The 13,804-nt window shown below is 34.5% G+C and overlaps 1 long non-coding RNA gene across 1 annotated transcript; it reads left to right on the top strand.

The window, feature by feature from the left end:
• The first annotated feature begins 10,134 nt into the window (after nt 1-10,134).
• Nucleotides 10,135-12,491, top strand: LOC128225196 (uncharacterized). Its single transcript, XR_008259620.1, has 3 exons — nt 10,135-10,243; nt 10,898-10,968; nt 11,621-12,491. It is a non-coding gene; the product is annotated as an uncharacterized LOC128225196 (long non-coding RNA).
• Nucleotides 12,492-13,804: the final 1,313 nt, after the last annotated feature.

The following is a 13,804-nucleotide window of genomic DNA, read 5'->3' as shown; positions in this document are numbered from 1 at the left end:
TCCTTCTTATTCTAAATAAAATAAATCTGTTTGTGTCCATTTTTTTTATCTCGACTCTCGCTATGTCGACCTCGTTTTTCAGTCCCAGTGGTCGAATTTCACACATTTCCTATGTTCTTTATGTCGAACTGTAGATCGAGACGTAGGTGTGAAAATATTCATGACGGTTTGCGTAATGTCGCAAAATACCGTGCGTGTCAATATAACAAACTGTCATAATTGGGGGATACAAAAATGTAATTGGTAAGTACGAATAATTAAAGTTGTTTGTTTGTATATTTAATTAAAGAGACATTTATTGCTCAAGCTCTTTGGTATTGTATAAAACATGAACATTTTATTGATTAGATATCAATCCCGAATGGGAACAGAAAGAATAACTTCAAAATGTCAAATGTTAGTTCCACTACTCTGGTCGACCAATTCAGAGAAGGACCCGATATAAAATCTTACAATATACAAATGTATGCAATTGTGGTTTTATCTGTGTTTTGTGTGATACATAAACGTAAAAGAAATGAATTTGACACAAATAATTTTTCTTTTGTTTCACTTTATTTTTCAATAATAAGTTTGCTGTTTTCGCGACGAAAATATTTAACAAGACCGTTCAATTGTGGATGTAAACATCGTACAATCCAACTCAAACGTGTTGGGATTGGTGATATTTTTTGTAATTCGGATGGGTCGACTTTTCGTTATCTCGACTTTTTTCACAAGGTCGACATAACGAGGTTCGACTATATAGTTGTCTCAATGGCAGTTCTGTGTATGTGCGTCAATGCGTCTGTCTGTCCGGACTGAATCTTGTGCGGGCTGGATTTTGATCATGCATGATAGGATAAAAAAACTTGCCATGTATAGGTTCACCATGTTGAGGTAGCGTATCACGCACAAATCCCAGGTCTGTACATAAAAGGCTATGTTCAGGCTTGGAGATCAAACATAGAAATGATGTTTGACCACGCATTATTAGGTTTACAAAAAGCTTGCCAGGAAGGTTTGTTAACGACCCAAAATGCCAATAATACAATTTTAACATCACATACATAAAAACAAACACCACAATTTACCGATTTTCACACACACACACACACGCGCGCTTAAGTCCAAGGTCATGGTCACGCCTACATGCCAAAGGTACAGATTATAACTGTTGACAAGACTATACTTATACCCAATTAGTATTGGATTTCATGGAACCTTCAATTGAATGCTCATCAAGATAAGGTGGCGTGTCACGTACAAGTCCCAGGTCTAAACCTCAAAGGTCAAGATAATACTGAGAGACAACGAATCATAATGAGTACTGTTGGACTCAGGGTCGGACTGAACCTTGCCACGTTTCGGGCGAAAGGCCAAGGTATATACCACAAAGGCCAAGGTCACGTTAATTCAAATGAAATGATTATTGCTGATAAGACTGTACCTTCTCCGGGCCAATACCTTAACCATGCAAGGGGTGTCCGGGAAGTACGCGGAAATATAATTCAAAAATGCAAATATGATCTTCTTTTTCTCTGAAATTGAATGTATGAGTATGAGCCATATTTTTATTTAGATTTTAAAAAGAAAATGGATATGATTTCTGACACACGAAATACATGTCACTGTATCCATGTACACATTTTAAATTACTTCATCAATGCCAAATTGTCCGCCAAAAGACGTCACGTTCGGTGCACATCTTGACGTCATTTCCTTAAAATCTTAACGTTGTAGTCGGTTCAGTTAGGATTTGATTGTGTTTTAGCAACATCGTTCGCAAAACACTTGTAACCCCATGACGTCAACGGGTCAACATTTGTTTATAAATGGCATGAGCGGTTTTGGAAGAGATAAATGTCGATTAGGGATGACGACAGGACTAGACCCCTGTCAGAGGTATTAGCTACAAACGTGGAGAGACTTCATGAGCTCATCAACAAAGACAGGCGAGCAACAGTGAAAAGCATAACAGAAGACCTTGAACTTATAGGAATGACGTCACCATTACGTCATATGTACTTCCGTTGTGTGGAAAATTCTCAATAAAAAAAAATGTTCTTATGATTGATAGACATGTTTTCACATGCTCAATACACTGTAAATCAAAACTATCATTATTCCTGAAACTTTTATACCTTAAGTATCTATTCTTGCTTGATTTATCATTTAGAGTAGAGATTAAAGCATAAACCGCTGCCCTATAGTTGAAAGGTCATTTTGGAAGAACTGTCATGGCGGACAGTGCAATTTTTAGAGTTTGTTTTTCAAGTGGAGTGATTTTTCTTAGGAATAATTGACCCCCCTTTTTTATTGGCTTAAAATGTTATTTAAAGCTTGTACTTTAAGAATATATGTGGTTATCATAGCCTGCATTCGCTCGAAATGCCATTAAATGTTGTCTAAAAATTATAATTTTACATTGAATTATATAGGGAATAACAATGGTGGTGTGTAACCTTAAAGGGACCAAACTGCTTTGTTTAAAAGTGTTATTTTTGGTAAGAAATGTATTGCATTTCACTATTTCTGGCAAATTATCTCAATTAAATGCATTTATCATGGTTGATCAAAATATGCCATTTCCTGGTTTTCACAACTTTCGCCTATTTTTTTTTTGAAATGAGTCGTCTGCAATCTTACTAGCACTGAAAATGTCCAAATTTGGTGAAAATTTGACTGCGAGAACTTGAAATGTGTGCAAAGATATGTGGAACTGCCCCATTTGATGCTTAGAATGCCATTTGAGTCAAGGTTCAGTTGAAAAACCTCAAAAAATGGCATTTTGGGCCAAAACGCCTTAGAAAATACAGACGCACAGGCACTTGGGTGACAGGCAGTGAAACTGGAAAACCTGACACAGACTATCAGATTGAGCTAGCTTTGGGTGTATTTATGTATGAAAGACTAATCGAAAGTGTTTTTCATAAAAAATGCAGGGACGGGTTTAATTATAGGAATGACGTCACCATTACGTCATATGTACTTCCGTTGTGTGGAAAATAAGCTTGTACTTTAAGAATATATGTGGTTATCATAGCCTGCATTCGCTCGAAATGCCTTTAAATGTTGTCTAAAAATTATAATTTTACATTGAAGTATATAGGGAATAACAATGGTGGTGTGTAACCTTAAACGGACTACTGAACTATTAACAAATAAACAAGGAATGTCCAAAGTAAGCGCATGTTGGGTGCCTCATTTGTTAAAAGAAGCGGAAATGGAACAACGTGGGGCCGGTTTGTCTGTCTTTCTTCAACGTTATGACACGGGAGGAGATTACTTTCTAAGTGGCATAATCGTAAGAAACGGCCGAAAATGGGCCTTGACCGCATGATTCTCGACCAGGATAACCCCCCGGCGCACATGGCAACGTCAACGCAGCTGGAAATTTGTCTTTTGGGGTTCGAGATATTGGAACACCCCCCCCCCCCCCCCGTACAGCCCTGATCTGGCCCCAATGAACTTCCGTGTGTTTTCGGAGATAAAGCGGCAGTTGCGGAGACAACACTTCGCTACAAGTGTTTAAGCTCCACTGTGATCGTTGCCTACTAATTAGTCGTTGTCAGTCCTCCTCATTAGTCTTCGTTTAACTTCTGACTACTAAGGTTCCTGACGCTCTTCTCAGATCGTATTGCACAACATACATGTACACATGAAACACGTATGCATTAAATATTCTTCTGTTTGAAAAACAACAACTCGATCTACATTTTTTCGCATTGAATGGTCTCCAAATAACCGACCTAACCCCCGCAAACACATAAGTTGATACGGCGTTATATTAATGTTATGGTTTTCTTAACATTGTCGTACAACAACGTTATGAGTATTGAGGTTTTCTTAACGCTGTTATTTTGGCAACCAATGCACAACCTTCATACAACGTTAGCGCAACGTTTAGACTGCCATACATTATATCATTTTATTGTACCTCACTTCTATAGAACATATGCCAGGGCAATGTCTCCGATTATCACCCCGCACTATAATTCTCCGTCCCACTGTTACCGTCTGACGTCATGATATTGACAATAAGCTTCAAATACCATGTTGGATTTTTTTCTCTTGCTAAACATGTGAATTTCGAAGACTTTAAATTTCTACAGGTCTTGTTCAATATAATCAAATAGGTATTGATTGTCTTGAGGGTGACAGTGCATATTGTAAACTTTTTGAAAATAGTGTCAACCTTGCCATCGCCTCGGTGTACAGTATTTACCCCACGCTGACAATATACACTGTCACCCACAAGGCAGTCAATATTTATTTATTATTATTCATCACTTATATAGAAAATATAGTAAAAACGCCAGGGCAATATTTTCGACAATCACCCCGCAATATCACCGTCTGAAGAACTCTGACGTTATGAAATTGTAAATACGCCGCCATGTTGAATTTTTTACTCTTGATGTACATGCAAAGTTTTATTCAATACTTTAAAATTCTACTTTTATTGGGGTCGCACTAAAACGCGGTCCTTTAAGCGACGATATAGAAGGCTTTGAAAAGTGCGGACGGAGAAAGGATGTGAAAAACAAAACTCAACACTACATCTATTGGAATACTGAGGACGACATAGAAGTGGACAAAACTCATCATTACATCTATTTGAATAGTGCGGACGATGTAGAAATAGAACAAAACTGCACAATACATCTTTTTGAAAAGTGTGGTTTACATAGAAATAGAACAAAACTCAACAATGCATCTGCCTGATTAGTGCAGACGATATAGAAATAGAAAAAAGTGCCCATGTTCAAAAGTTTGCAAATAGCCTGGGTAGAAACCAGTTCAAGGAGAAGAGCCCAAGAGGAACTGCTCTTGTGACCAGGCGGGGTGGAGCTTGCCTTATTGTAATCCCGGTTGGAAAATAGATTCCTGGCTTTATTATTATTTGTTTTGTTGATAATTTTCCTCAAGTTAATGCATACTTTGACAAGATTTACCTTTTGCGTTTTATCTTTATTAAGAATTGTTGGGATAAGAGTGAGGTTTGTGCACATAAACTGGTTTAAACCCCCAGTAAATTTACATTTTACTGACCGTTCCAAGGCGGTACCTAACAATTCTGGATAAACATACCAATTATATATATATATATATATATATATATATATATATATATATATATATATATATATATATATATATATATATATATATATATATATATATATATATATATATAATATATATATAATATATATAGTATTTATGCACTGTGCTGTTTGTAGAGTTTTGTGCTGTTCTATGTTTCTTGCTTGTGAATTTGTGTTTTATGTCTTTGGCGTTTGCCCATTGCCACTAAACCGGGTTTATGTTTAAACTTTTTGCTACTGAGCATGTTTCTGTAGCTTTTTGAATATATATTATCAGCTTCACTCCCCCCTCCCTGCAATAGCTCGAAGCTGACAACTGTACACCGTAGTGTTATGCATAACATAGTGAAACTCACTGGAGCACGGCGCCTCGCCCAACACAGGAGACACGCATTTGACTGTCTCCTGACTTTAGATTTGTTTTGTTTTGAAGAAGTATCAACAGCCAATTTTATCTGTTAAATTGCTTTTTAGGTTAAACACACATGAAATATAAGACACAACATTATATTGGGATCTAGCCCCTATATGTAGAAATATTATGAAAAATATAAATTTGATGGAATGATTAAGAACTAGATTTCCAATAGAAGATAAACAAAAACAAAATATCACAGACCTAGGTGTTAAGTATTAAAAATATTTATTTTAAGTGTTCAATATGAATGTTATAATAATAATAATAACAACAACAATAACAACAACAACAACAACAACAACAACAACAACAACAATAATAATAATAATAATAATAATAATAATAATAATAATAATAATAATAATAATAATAAAACTTGTTGTTACAATATACTGTTACAGCTATAAATAAAAGGAAAAAGGAATATAATATCGTTGTTGTTGTCCAAAGCATCGATAAATTAGCTTACTTAATGAAATAAATATCAAACTGCTTGACATTAATTTTTGACTTTTTAAACGAAATTGGAATTTTGTTGATTCAAGCAGTAGCCTTAAATAATCGAAATAACTGGGGGGGGGGGGGGGGGGTATGCACAAATGTTTCGGGGGGTATGCTGCACACATGTTTCTGGAGAGTTTCACAAATATACACATGGTTATACAAATGGTCTCCACACAAAATCTACGTAATGTCACAGTACTTCGGGCTATATATTTATCTATATGGTATACATCTTTGTTTTATTTGTTTAAGTTTTTTTCGCCCGTACAACCGAAACCGGAAATGTGAAATGATGATTGTACATGATGTGTAAGCTTATTTATACTCGCACTCGGGCCTTGCCCATTCCGAGCGAGTGCTCCGTTAAGATTCTTAGTCATTTTAGGTTTTTGGAGCATAGTGCACAGACAGAATGTAACCCTGGTTAGAGCTACCCTGGTTCTTTAACGTGCAACAGTGTATAGCACTGTCACTCGGGACCCCCATTTTACGTCCCTTCCGGAAGACGATTAGTATTCTAGAGATGCGACGGGGAATCGAATCTGCGACCCCTGGATTGATAGTCAAGTGTGTTACCTTTAGACCACGGCTTTGCAACATCATTTTACATCGACAAAATCATGCGTTTTATATACACACTTTTACTAGCTGTTAATTATGATAATAAATATATCATATTAAATGAGAGGCTTAAGAAACGGGCGATGGAGTACGATGTTCTCACGGATGCACAATTTGGTTTTAAGAACAATTGTAGTACAGTAGATTCCATATTTATATTACAGTCATTGATTCAAAGACAGTTAAACTCTAAAAAGAAGTTGTATTGTTGTTTTGTGGACTTTAAAAAGGCGTATGACAGTATACGTAGGAGGCTATGGTATAAACTGATTAAATCAGGCGTCGATGGTAAATTACTGGCCCTCTTACGCTCAATGTATGAGGAAGTGAAGCTTTGTGTTAAACATGTTGGGACATTGTCTGATTTCTTTGATAGTAAAGTCGGATTATTTCAAGGGGAAATAACTTCCCCGATTTGTTTCTCTCTGTTTTTAAATGATATAGAGTTACATATGCAACAAGGAACTTATGCCAGGATCTCTCTGGATGAAATAAATATCTTTCTGTTGTTGTTTGCAGACGATGCTGTGTTAATGTCAGAGTCGAAAGAAGGCCTTCAGACGTCATTAGATAACTTACAAACATACTGTGATCGCTGGAATCTCACTGTAAATGTTGAAAAAACTAAAATTGTTGTATTTAGAAAAGGCGGTAGATTGCCACAAAATGTTAAATGAAAATATAAAGGTGTTGTTGTAGAAATCGATAATTCCTTCAATTATCTTGGTGTTGTTTTCTCATCTGGTGGCTCATTTGCTCAAGCAGCTAAAACTTTAGCTGGCAAAGCTATAAGGTCTATGAATAGTTTATTTGCGGTTATGCGCCCCTGTCCATATTCTTTTTTAATCTGTTTGATGCATATGTTATGTCTATACTTAATTATGGATCTGAGGTATGGGGACTTGGTAAGTATGAATGTTTGGAAAGAGTGCAAAAAAGGTTTTGTAAATGGATCCTCAAAGTGAAAAGGTCGACAAATACTCTTTCGCTATATAGCGAGCTGGGCCGGTTCCCATTGTATATTGAAAAATACATGCGATGCATTAAATATTTTGTTAAATTGTTTACATGCAAATCTAAGAATTGCATTTTAAGAACTGTCATTTTAAAAGAAGTAAGTGAAGTAGAACTCAATCCTGTTGTCATAAATTGGGCCTCGAATGTTTGAGATGTATTACAACGCTCAGGTTTTAATGATGTTTGGTTATTCCCCGAATCAGTGAATATGTCTGCATTTGTACCTCTGCTTAGAAATAGATTACGAGATATTTATATTTCAGATTGGAGAGTGGGTATGGATAGCTGTAGTTCATTAAATATATATAAAGAATTTAAATGTAATTACCAAGTTTCTAAATATATTTCTTTATTAGACAATATCAAATACAGACAAGTGCTTGCACAATTACGGCTATCTTCACATAGGTTAAATATTGAAGTTGGCCGACATAATGGTATTCTTAACGATATAGAAGACGAGTACCATTTCGTTTTAAGATGTCCACTATATATATATATATGCTGATATTCGTTGAAGGTATTTGCCAAATTACTATTCAAGACATCCTAGTATGGAAAAATTTATTACTCTACTGCAAACTGATGATAAATCTCTTCTGGTTAAACTAGCTATTTATTGTTTAAAAGCTTTCAAAGAAAGAAATGATTATGCTTGAATACATATATGCTTTTTCTAGAAATATTTATATCCTTGTACTGGATGTTCTTCCATGTGTTTTTATATGTCTTAAGATTAGTTGTATTTGTACTGTTATCTTTGCACTTATAACTATTTAGCACCGTTATCAAACCACTGTATTCTTTTAAAGTACCTTTGCCTAACATTTGCTTAAACGTTCCTCTATGGAGAGTAGAGAGTGAACACTCTCACAGGTATCTATAGACGAGATGAAAGCTGTTGTTGTTGTGTTTTTTTTGTTGTTTTTTCTCTATCACTATATATAGAAATTGAATAATGATTCATGCATTTATTCATCTATTTATTGTTTATTTGTATGTGTATGCGTATTGTGTATGTTGTGTAATGTGACGATGAGCTGTTTATATGCTTAAGTCAAAATAAATGTTCTGTTCTATTCTGTTCTGATAATAATATTAACTAAAACCACTAAAGAAAATTAATTTACTAACTTGTCCGACTTCTTCAAACTGCGAATACGACCCACTTTTCATGTCTCTTTGGTCATGTGTTCGTCTTTTCACAAGTTGATAATTGTATATTATATGATAATTAAAGCCTAAATTGTATTAATAAGTTCAACTCTAACTTTTCTTTTTATAAATTTCATTTTTTTATATCATATAAACTTTTTAAATAGATATAGTACAATTTACAATCATATACCATTTGCCAAATAAATTTAAATTCATTGTGAAATTTAAAAAAAAAAAAATTCTGAAAGCTAACAATGCCTATAAATTGCAGAAATTATATTGAGCTCCATTAGTCCAAATAATTGTACGTTGACGGATTTTTTTTAGATTTTTGATATGGCAAATCCTTCACGTACAAATTGTTTAGTATCAAAAGTGGGTAGTTGTTCCGATCAGGATTCCGGGTTAAAGCATATAGCGTCTATAAAATATCATAAAAACAAGAAATATTACCAGATAATGTTATTTTATATTAGTTCCGTACACAAAAAAATAAATATCCAACTTATAATTATGAGTTTGACGGCTTTTTTTCATTTCATTCTGTCAAAACATACATGTAACGATATATACATGAAGGGCACCTGCAAGGCTTTAGGACACAGTTTTAAATCGCTCGGAACATTTCGGCCATGGCCGAGTTGTTACGATTGTATAACGAGGTCTATCTCGAAGCTTTGTCGGAGGAGGCCGAGCTATTACGATTGTATCGAGTTGTTCCCCTTCGCATAATTGTTGTCTGTGTCAGTCAACTTTCGTTATATTGGAAAGGTAAACAACTTGTTTTAATGCATTAAATGCTTGTTTAGTGCAAAATAACATTTCACTTACATAGTAAAATATGAATATAACTCTTTATGATCAATTTCAACCATAAAATACTTCACTTAAAACAATTTTAATATTTTTAAAACACCCCCGTTTTTTGCACATTCCCGTTTAGACGTTAGGGATTGGAAGAATCCCGTATAACACGTCTATTATTTTAGACTATGAGCTCCATTTGAATAAAAACATATCTAAATAATGCATCTGATTTCTTTAAAACCTAATGGAATAAATTCCTCCTTTATCTATATTGGCCGGAGTTTTCAAAACCCTTCTTTGTTTATGTCGTCTGCACTATTTAACGCTTTTATATCTTCCGCTTTATGGACCGCGATTTAGAACTCACCCAGTTAAATTGTTTTGGGACGTGTATACGAACTGAAAAAATAGTAGTGTGTAACCTTCTACCTTGCGGTATAGGTTTTTCAAATGTTTCGGGGATTTGGTCAATCGGAACTCCTCGGCTAGTATCAAGATATGGCCTCGGATATAATACGGGTCGTAAGAAAATAGTCCATCATGGCCGACCAAGAAGATGTTCAAACAACCAAGAGATATGTTAGTCCAAAGACAGAATGAGGAGCGAACCATTACCACTTATTTGTGTGTAAGTGTTATTTTTATACTTATTGTATTTTAATAAAATATAAAAATAGTTTTAAAAGAGCCCTAATGAGAAACTAATTGGAAATGTCATTAATTCTTAGTGGGTGGGGTAAAGTCTTCTTTCATTTGACAGATTCTAATTCAGTAAATTACAATTTTGAAGCTCCAGTGATCAGTGGCAAAAATTAAGAAAACAAATACTCTATTTGTTTGTTTTTTAAATAACAAATAAGTCTGAATCTGACTTTACTTTTATCGATAATAGGTTAGACTTTCTTTCTCAGTGTATTTATCTCATACATTTCATATTATTAACTTTAATTTTTTATAATTAAAATTTACATTCTTTTAACCAAGGATGTATGGTTTATATTTCCGTGAGTGTTGGTAGCAAACAACTTAATGTAATGGCACAATTGAATACCTCGGCCCTGTTCACTAATATAGTTCTCTAAATGAATTAATTAGATCTTCATTCTATTGGTTTAACAAAATGAGTTTGAACGCAAAAACCAGCACACATTTCTTTCAAGACTAAATTCTTTGATATCCAACAGTGGTGGTGATGCAGAAACATTGAAAAATGCTGACATTTTTACTACACCATGCCAATGAAATGCAGACATTTAAATTTTAATCTTATTGTCATTTTCAGAGAAGAGTATGGTACCAGGGGTGCAGCTGACTCTGATTCCCGGCTTGTTCTAATGAAAAAAGGCAGATGAGGTAATGGTTGTGCTATTTTCGAAATTCGGACAATAATTTAACAGTCAAGTATCCTATTGGTTTAAGCCCAGAAGTACCTGCATGTTTGTACAATTAACCAACAAGGATTGACAGTATTAAAATATCAACATAGTAGATGAATTTAAACATGATAACAATTTCATTTCATATCTTTTAATTAACCAGCAGTCCAGAGCTAAAAGCTGCTCTCTCACAGATTGACAGTTCTTCAAAAGCCCAAAGGAGTAATTAAATTAAATTTACACATATAATTAATTATATGGCTTAAAGCAATAGCAAAAAAATATTTTCCAAACAATTGAAATCTGTTCTATTATGTGTGACCTTATATGACTAGTTGGAGGAATTTTTAGTAAATTTTCAAACTTGTATATGAAAGACTGTGATCTGATATTATGTCAGCAGTCTAATATCACTGGTTTCCATACATTTGCTCAATAATTGCCAATTGGCTCGTTTAAAGACAAAAATAAAAAAGGTGTCAGAACAGTAAAACTGTGAGGATGCAGCTTTAAATTGGTGTTGCACTTAATGTTTTGTGAATACTTTTCTGTTGTTGTACAGGCTTTTAAAATAATTGATCTGAAAATATAATTCCTATTATTGTTGTATTTTCTGTTTTCTATTTCAGGCACAGAGGCACTGGAATCCAAATGAATCAAAAATGCCATTGTATTAGGATTGACCTGCAATGCATGGCAATCATCTTAACACAACTGCAACGCCTTCCTTGGAAAAATGAGTGCAAGATGGAAACAAAGCGTTCAGTGGAACATCTTGTCATCTCAAATATTTGATGACTTAATATTGATGTGAAGTTAAAGATAAAAGTCATCTGTTGGTCCGTGATTATTAAATAAATCCGAACATATATTTTAAAAGGGTAAAATGATAAAGGATTTATATACGCTTTAAGTGGTTTTCCTATATTATGGAGGGAAGAAAACTTCAAAAACAGAAACAGATGGCATCGGCAGACCAAATAAAGGAGAACTATTTTGTTCAGTTCAATTTTTAAGACTGTAGAAAATCTGTTAATAGAGCACATCCTTGCAAATGCCATATTGTAAACTGGGCTCTTTAAAATGTGAAAAGGTGAAAGTGGTCTAGAGGATAAGCCCCAAATTCAAGGTTGTGAGTTCAAGACCTCCAAGATACTTTCTCTTGAACTCAGGAAAAGGATGTCCATACTTGTTTCTTCTTAGGCAACAGACTTAAGAGTGATTTTGTAAGCTTCCAGCTTGCATAGCAATCTGATAAGGCATAAAATAAGTACTAGCTGACTTGCAAACAGTTTTTCCATTTGTGTTGATTTATTTTTCAGTCTGTTGGAATGTTTATTAGAAGTGATGCGCATTGCTTACTGCAACCAATATTAATTTTCTTTATTAAGTTGAATTTAACAAACACATAACATGGCTTGTGATTTTACGGATGGCTGATACATGTTTATTTCGTTGATTGTATGAGTTTATTTTCTCAAATGATGTTATAAAAGTTATTCTGAATGACTGTCCTTTTTTGTTTGTCCTTTTTTGTTTGAAGAAAATGTGTTGAGGTTTTGGCATAGCATAGTGTCATCATCATCATCACCATTGTTGTGTACAAATAAAACATTCAAAACAATGTATTAAAAACCAAACTGTCAAGCCAAGTACTCAAAGAGGCACAAGGATATTGCTAAAGAGACCGGTAATACAATTAGACAAATAAAATGTAAAGAAAGATCTATAATTCTGACACATGGTAATGCTTTAAATAGTCCTCTCATTGTGTGTTTATGTTTAAAGAGGAGACATACAGTATATTTTGTAATGAAGACTTAAATTTGTATGGCAACTTAAAGCCATATATGGGGATTAAGCGCCAGAAATATTGTGAAGTCTCCCAAAAGACTCAAAGCACATAAAAGGTCTTGCCACAGAAATGAAAGTAAAAATGGGAGCAAAAACTAATTTATCATTAGTTTTACATTGGATTGCATACACATGGCTCTGTTATTACTTGACTAATATTAAAAATAAAATTAAGAGACATGTTGATCCAAACTGTAATTATTCTTGTTTGCATTTTATGGAGTTGGACATAAAAGAGTCATTTGGTGAAGAGTGATCTAAAGGCTAATTATTCAAAATAGGTTAAGTATTATTGAAAAAAGTCTGGTATACATTGCTGAAAAGCTTAGTAACCTGGCTAAATATTTGTTTAAGGCTTTTATTTACAAAAAAATGAATCAGTTGAGTATCTTATCAGTTACTCTTTTGGTGTTGTTGTTTTTAATAAAAAATGACAATTTACTCAAAGATATTGAGACTAATAATTATAGATTGAGACAAGTATAATGTGTAAGGAAACTTCTAATGAGTGGGTTTTATCCACAGCCTAGGAGGTAAAGTGAAGCATGATCTGCCTTGAACAAATACAATTTTAAGACAAGATCTGTCAACTTAGTGCATCAGTCAATTGTAACCCCCCCCCCCCCTCCCACCCCAGGTCAGGGGGAATACTGGGGTTAACCAGGGGAAATGGGCCGTGTTTTTACCTATCAGGTGGCCCTGCAGTGGTGGTTGAATGCGTTGGTTTTATCTTCGCTTAAAATATAGAGGGGAATGGACCTTACCTAGAGTCCCTTGGGTGTGGGGGCATTTGGCAGAGATTTTGCCATTAGATCGTCCGCGCAGGGTGGGGATTTTAGCCGGGGTTGGCTGTACTGAAAGTCAAAGTCCCCACTATTCCCCAGATGGGGAGGCCGTGGTTACAATTGTCTGGTGCATATCCACATGAACATTGTATTGGTACTCTAACAATTGAGCTT

The sequence above is a fragment of the Mya arenaria genome, chromosome 2, assembly GCF_026914265.1.
Source record: "Mya arenaria isolate MELC-2E11 chromosome 2, ASM2691426v1".
Classification (NCBI taxonomy): domain Eukaryota; kingdom Metazoa; phylum Mollusca; class Bivalvia; order Myida; family Myidae; genus Mya; species Mya arenaria.
This window is presented reverse-complemented; position numbering and strand designations above follow the sequence as displayed.